The sequence below is a fragment of the Molothrus ater genome, chromosome 6 (genome assembly GCF_012460135.2).
Source record: "Molothrus ater isolate BHLD 08-10-18 breed brown headed cowbird chromosome 6, BPBGC_Mater_1.1, whole genome shotgun sequence".
NCBI lineage: Eukaryota > Metazoa > Chordata > Aves > Passeriformes > Icteridae > Molothrus > Molothrus ater.
Window position 1 is genome coordinate 27,261,508 of NC_050483.2, and position 6,551 is coordinate 27,268,058.

The following is a 6,551-nucleotide window of genomic DNA, read 5'->3' on the forward strand; positions in this document are numbered from 1 at the left end:
CAATAGGAACAAATCTGTTAAACAAAACTAATGGAAGTTTAGACCCTCATGTCTACACTGCATGTTTTGGGGAGGCCCACCCCACTAAAACAAATGCCAGTTTGTAGGTATGAGTGCATTTTGAATATATTTTCATCCAAAAGGAATCTAGCTTATGCACGAGAATAGCACAAACCAATATGAAATAAACTTCCTAAGTGATGATGACTGTGAGACTTCCTTCAAGAGCACACCCTCGATCCAAGTGAACACAGTAACATAGCTGAACACTTTATTAGCCTTGGGCCATTTCTCTAAGCTGCAGAATAATTATAAAATGGATGGCAAAACACCTAAGTTTACTCTATGCAGACCCAGCTCAAAAACAGCCTGAGCTACTAAGGCAAGTACTACATAAACACAGCTATAATATTCCAGGTTCAACTTTGGCCCAGAAGGAATTCAGCTGCTTTCTACACTGCACTTCTGACTTAAGTCCTGGTAGAACCAAGCAACATGCAGAGCAATCTGCATCAATTTCCTGAAACTTGGAGAGAGTACAGGGATATATCCATAGGTTCTAAGGTTTGGTAAAATCCATTGAGACTGGTTAATCCTGTCATGGTGAGATCCCTGCTGGGATGGAGCTCTGTCCACTAGGAACATGCTGGCTCTGATTTACAACTGAGCAAATGCAGACACCTCACCTTAGGGCTGGAATCAAGTGTCTGAGTCCACACAGAACTCAAAACTACTATAAAACAAGGGTCACCACCACCCAGACACTGCTGCCCTGTTCTTCCTTATCATCTCTGACTCCTAGAAGTCCCAGTAAGAGGGGACTGAGATTGTACTGGTCTGGCTGCACTGTTAGCACAGTAATTTCTTTTTAATCATAGTATTCTTTTAACCTTCTGTTTTAGTGACTCTGTTTTTATAAAATAGGGGTGAAGAGATATGCCATAAGCAGAACGTAAACTCAATAAAAATTTCTGGTAATGAACATATTTTAAATTAACAAGTCCATCATCTAGTCAGGGCAGTGTCGTAATTCTACCAGTGTTACAGGATTTATATTAGTATCTCTGTTTACACATCAGAAACTTTATGTGTAAAAGTTTTATTTATTTAGAAACTTGCAAAAACATCTTAACCAATTTCAAAGCACTGAAGTTCCCCATGAACCAACCAGTTGCAATACTTACTACTGCTACACCAAACAAAGTGAAAACTGACTGCAAAATCCCTCAAGTCTTACTACACAAACAAACTTCATGTGTCTTAGGAATACATACATGAGGTGTCATAGCAACAGTGACAGTATGACTGATATAGTTTGATTTAATTTTATCTGATTTTAACTTCCTTTCAATATTTTCCCAAAACACTTCTTCTGCACCACAAAAAGTCTGTACCCTTAGTCTAGAATAAGTTGCACAAAACAGCTGTGCGGGCTGAAGAAAACATAAACAAACCCGTGTGTTAAAGTCTGTTCTATCACACAGGTTTGTGTGTTGATCTCCACACAATGGGTGGATATTTAAGCCATTCCATTATAAAATCAACCTCGTAGTTTGTTACCCAACAAAGGTGCTGTTTATATTATTACTTGTCATCAAAAAATCTCCCTAAAAGAAAAATCTTCTATTCCAAGCCAACTGGTTTCCTCAGTGAAAATGACCACTTTCTCAGACCCCTACAGTTTTCTCCAAAATGGTCTGCAAGCGAAGCAAGATTTAAATGTTAAACACAACAGACATGGGGAGAGATAAAATATATTATAGATTTCCTAGGCTAAGAACAAAAATACTAGTATTTGCTCTAACTTGTTTTTCAGAGGTGATCTAGAAAGAGTTTAGTAATTGCTGTGGAATAACTGCATCCCACACTGTTATTATGAAGTAGCACAAAAAACAACACGTTTACCCCAACCAAAGCCTCAGTCCAAAAGCCCTTTAAGTAGGGGTCTATTAAGTATGTCATCAGAACTTTAAGATACTTGATTTAATTCCGAATTCTGTGCCTCTGCACCCATATAAAACCCTGGTTAGTGAAGTAAGTAACTTTCCATTCCAACTTGGCTATTGACTCTTCCCAAAACAGAAACATGGCTGTGGCATTACAATACTTACATGAATGAGCACTCAGAGGCAGAGAAACAAGCAAAACAAAGCACTCTGATCAATGCCACTCCTTCACGGGGGAAGTAAGAAACTCTCCTATTCTTCCTTTTAATTCGTTCAGAACTCACTCCATAAATGCTGATGCAATACCTGAAGTAATGCTTTCCTGCCGCACACAAAAAAAGGACTAAAATTCAGTTTGTGTGCATTTTAGTCTGAATGGGCTAAGAAATATAAAACTTTTGAGAGCTAGCTTTCTCTAAGGCCGTTAACGACCTAAAAAAGAAACAACAAAACCATTAGTTGTGTTCAGGATATTCCCTGTGTTGAAACAAAAAACTCTCCTTCAAGCAGACAAAGGTCTTTTTCTTCAACGGAAAAAGAAGACATCATGAGAAAAACATGCCGTGTGCACATCACAACGGCTCCTGACACGGATGAATCACTCTTGATTATTTTACCTACGACCTGCTAACACGTGTTTTAAAATGACCACGCCAATCCACACTAAGGACAATAACTTCCTTGTCGCACTATACCGCGTTTCCTAGCGTGATCGGTTTCCCCGACGTGCAAAAGTAAAAATCCCAGCCACAGTCCAAGGCGGCCGGGCCCGGGGAGCAGCGTCGGGCGCCAGCAAAGCTCCGCGCAGATCTTGGTGCCGGGCGTGCGACGGGCTCCCCTCGCCTCCCGCGGGGCCGCTCCCGAACCTCCGCCGGGGCCGGCGGAATGGAGTCCCAGGCGTCCCAGCGAGAGAGGAAGCGAACGGGCCTCGCGAGCACCGCCCCGAGGCCGCTCGCCCGTTCCACGCCCCGTCCAGGCCCGAGCCGCCTCCCCAGCGAGCGCCCGCCGCGGGCCAGCGGCCTCGGCCCGGTCCCGGCCGCGCCTCCGCCCAGCGGGCGGCCGAGGCGCCACTGCCGCGCGTCCTCCCTCCCTGCCTCCCTGTTTTCCCCGCAGCCCCTCAGTTCTCACCCCTCGGCTGCGGAGCGGGGCGGGGATGGCGCGGGAAAGGCGCTGGGCCGGCTGAGGCCCCGCTAGGCCGCGAACACACCGCGCCGAGCCGCTGCCGCCGCGCCGCGCGGGGTCATGTGACCCGCCTCTTCCGCCAGCGGCCCGGCGTGCACCGCGCCGTGCCACCACAGAGGCGGCTGTGCCAGAGCGCCCCCGCCCGCGCCCAGGCAGTACCGCGGCCGACCATAGAGCGGCGGCGGCGGCAGAAGGGCCGGGGCAGCCAAGGGGCATGCGCGCTGCCGCCATCTTTGGTGCAGGGGCGGCGCGGGGTCGTGACCTGGCTCGGAGCTCCGCCGTGTCGAGGTCAAGTGCCGCCGGTCGGGGCTAGGGCGGGCTGGAGGCCCTGGAAAGCCCCTGGCAAGTGTCCGGCTGCGGGTGGCACGGAGCCTTGCCTGTCTGTGAGCCTTCATGGCCCTCTCAGCCAGGCACTCAGGCCAGGCTGAGCTGCGACCCGCCCGTGACGGTGGTCGGGACGGGCTGTACCGCAGGCAGAGGATCCTCTCTCGCATTGTTTGGGATGCAGCCCAGCATACGACTGACTTTCATGGAAGGTTCCGTGTGCTGTAAAAACCCAAGGATTTACACAGCAAATAGAGTGTGTCTTAGGCAGCTGTGTGCTCATCAGAAAGATGTCACTGTGCTGTTGGGCCTAGCCGTGGTCGACAACTGGTAGTTTCTCTGACCTACTTTCAGCATTTAAACTACATTAAGAGAGAATTTTCAACATGATATGCAAGACAGTAATTGCTGTAGTTACGCCACTGGTGGCAAGGAGTTGCAAGTGGAAAGAGGAAGTGACTATGAATGAGAGGAACGTGATCTTACAGATTATTACGAGGTAGACCACAAAACACATGCATAATTCTGTTTAAAAAATGTTGGATTAGCTAAGGAAAAAAATGTGTTGTATTTTCCATTGTTTAAAGAAAAGTGTTCAAAAGACAAGAGTCCAATGGCAAAATCTCCACCTGTAGAACAACTTCTTCAGTACAAAGCAGATTAAAACTATCTGGCTGATGTCATACGTGCTACTGAACAGCCAACAACTGCGTTGGAACTAAGGTCCTGTTCATCACCTTGCTTTACCTGATGTGTAAGGTAAATATTTTAGCAATAAGAGGTTTAAGAAATACTTCAAGTTTGAATGTAATTTTTTTCTCCCACCAGAAACAAAATTTTTACTTTCTGTTAATTACAGCTTATTCTAAAGAGGTGGCGTATCTCCCTCAAACTAACACATATTTAGTAACTACATTACTGACTACTGTTAATATTTAAAATAATTTATAAGCATACCTAAGAAAATCAAGGAAAAGAGAAAGTTTTCAGAAAATTTTCAGACTCTTCTCTGTGTTGTTTTCTCACACAACAACAGCTCAGCTTAAAAAAGAAATGTGAATCCTAAACTGATTCGTACTGCTGTAATAAGTTTTTATTTACAGGAAACATTGTAAAGGCTTTGCTTATGTAGAGGTTCATCTTTTTTTTAGCCAAAGAAATAGGCTATTTTGCATTTATTCTTCTTACACAAATCAACTGTAGCCTTCTGTATCTTTCTTAATCAAGGAAGAATAGCAGCAGAAGCATCCAGTAAATGTAGCTACTTTCCTATCTTTACTCTTTCTGCTATGGGATTTTAGAATTACCCACCCCTAGTGCCTGTATTATCTTCCTGCCTTTCAGTTATGCAACTGAGATCCCTTTTCCAGATACTGATCACAGTTCACATTCTTCAGTTCTCACTGCAAACTCCAGGATTTTGTGCTCAAGCCAGTCATGAAGATTGCAGTACATGGCTTTAATATTAAGGTTAAAATTAAGAGGTGCTCTTTTTGTCTGCTAATTGTCTTGTATTTCAAGCATGAGAAATCATTCTAAAAATGTTAGGCAGCACCTCAGGGTACAGAGGTCACATTGTTTCTAGACTATGCATTCTAAAATTTTTGCATGCATATTTTCTTCCCTTCCTCATGTCCTTTAATGCTCCCTCCATCACATTACCAGTCTAAATAGAGGCACTTAGAAGAAGATCCCTTAGATGTCAGCCTCATTGTTCTCATTCCTTGGCTCCTCTGAATAGCATTGTGAGATTTAAAAGTTTCTACCTCATATATATTAGTTATATTTATTATTCAGGATTTTTTTGGTCTGAAGACATTTGGTTCACCAAAACTTTATTCTTACCTAGATGTCAGTCTATTTTGTCAATCTCTTAAATTATCTTTTATGCAAAATACCGAGTGAAAATACATTATTGTAACAGCATGAGACAGAACAGGGAAGAGAGTTACTGTGCCAGTCTTCAGTCATTCATCATCACTAAGCTGCATAAAAGAAATAAGTCATGTATATGCCTACACAAATATATATATATAGTACAATGTAGTATAACAGAAGTACTTCAGCAATACACTTTAATTCTGAGAGGGCCTCATTCACTCCTTGTGTTAGAAAATTCATTGATGCCTCATTTTTGTAGTAATTGGACCTGTTGACTCAGTTTTGTGAAATGATGATACTTCAAAGGTAAACTTGCAATCAGTGCCTTCTACATGGATATCCAATTTTGTAGTTTAGCTCCCTTTTGAAACTGTCTAAAACTGAAGCAGGGGCATCTTATAGCTGTTAGTGCTTATCAACATGCAGTGTCCACTGAAGGAAAACAGTGCATGTCCCTCCTCTGGTGAAGTAACCACTAGCATTTGATCCAAACATCCAGCTGAAAACTCTTGTTACTTTAGAAGAGAAATTGCCTGTGCACTGGCTATGCTACAACAAAAATGTTTTTGTATATGATCTAAATCAGCCAATAAAAAGTAACTTGCTATTTTCCTGTAGCACCCCATGAGCCAACATGGGGTTGGAGCCACTACTGGCCAAGGTCCTTCCTCACCGAGTGGTTTCTTTGACCATCTCTGTTTGGCGTTCAGCTCTGATTCCCATGGCTCCGGTTTGTGACAGTGAATCTGCCATTTCCTGGCAGGTGTGTGCCTCTGTTTTGGATCTGCAGTCTCTTTCAGCTATGTAAATGATGGCTGTTTACCCATAGGTTGAAGCTACAGTAGTGAAAGAAACCCCAAAAGCTGCAATGACAGTGACCGGTGGCTCTCCTTATTAAGACTTCGTTTAAACCCATGAGTGGCAGATGAGATTTGGGCGCCAAGTGCTCCCTTCTCAGGTGGACACCGTGATCCATTCTTTTGCCAGATCCGGAGGCCTGGGAGAAGCCGCTTCGTCGTTCTCCAGGCGGTGGGAGGAAAGATCTTCGCTACGAATTTCATCCCTTTAAACCCTACTGGGGGCTGTTTACACTTCTCCGGCGCAGCTCCTTGGGGAACTCAGGCAGGTTCCCCAGACAGTGGGGCGAAAACAAAAAGAGCCGCGGCGCTGCACCTGCCCCCCACGGCCATCGCGCGTCCCGGCTGGCCCGGCGAGTCC

At 44.7% G+C, this 6,551-nt stretch overlaps 1 protein-coding gene across 3 annotated transcripts in view; it reads right to left on the minus strand.

Annotated features, from left to right (window-relative positions):
* RBM25 (RNA binding motif protein 25) overlaps positions 1-3,170 on the minus strand; it is a 33,219-nt gene extending 30,049 nt beyond the window's left edge. For 2 of the 3 annotated variants that reach the window (XM_054515059.1, XM_054515058.1), the window contains exons 1-2: positions 3,075-3,147; positions 2,112-2,268 (exon numbers count right to left, since the gene is read on the minus strand). The gene's annotated coding sequence lies outside the window, so the exon portion shown is untranslated. Of the gene's footprint in view, positions 1-2,111; positions 2,269-3,074 lie in introns of all 3 variants that reach the window. The other variant, XM_036383450.2, reaches the window with a different exon arrangement.
* Between the last annotated feature and the right edge of the window lie 3,381 nt (positions 3,171-6,551).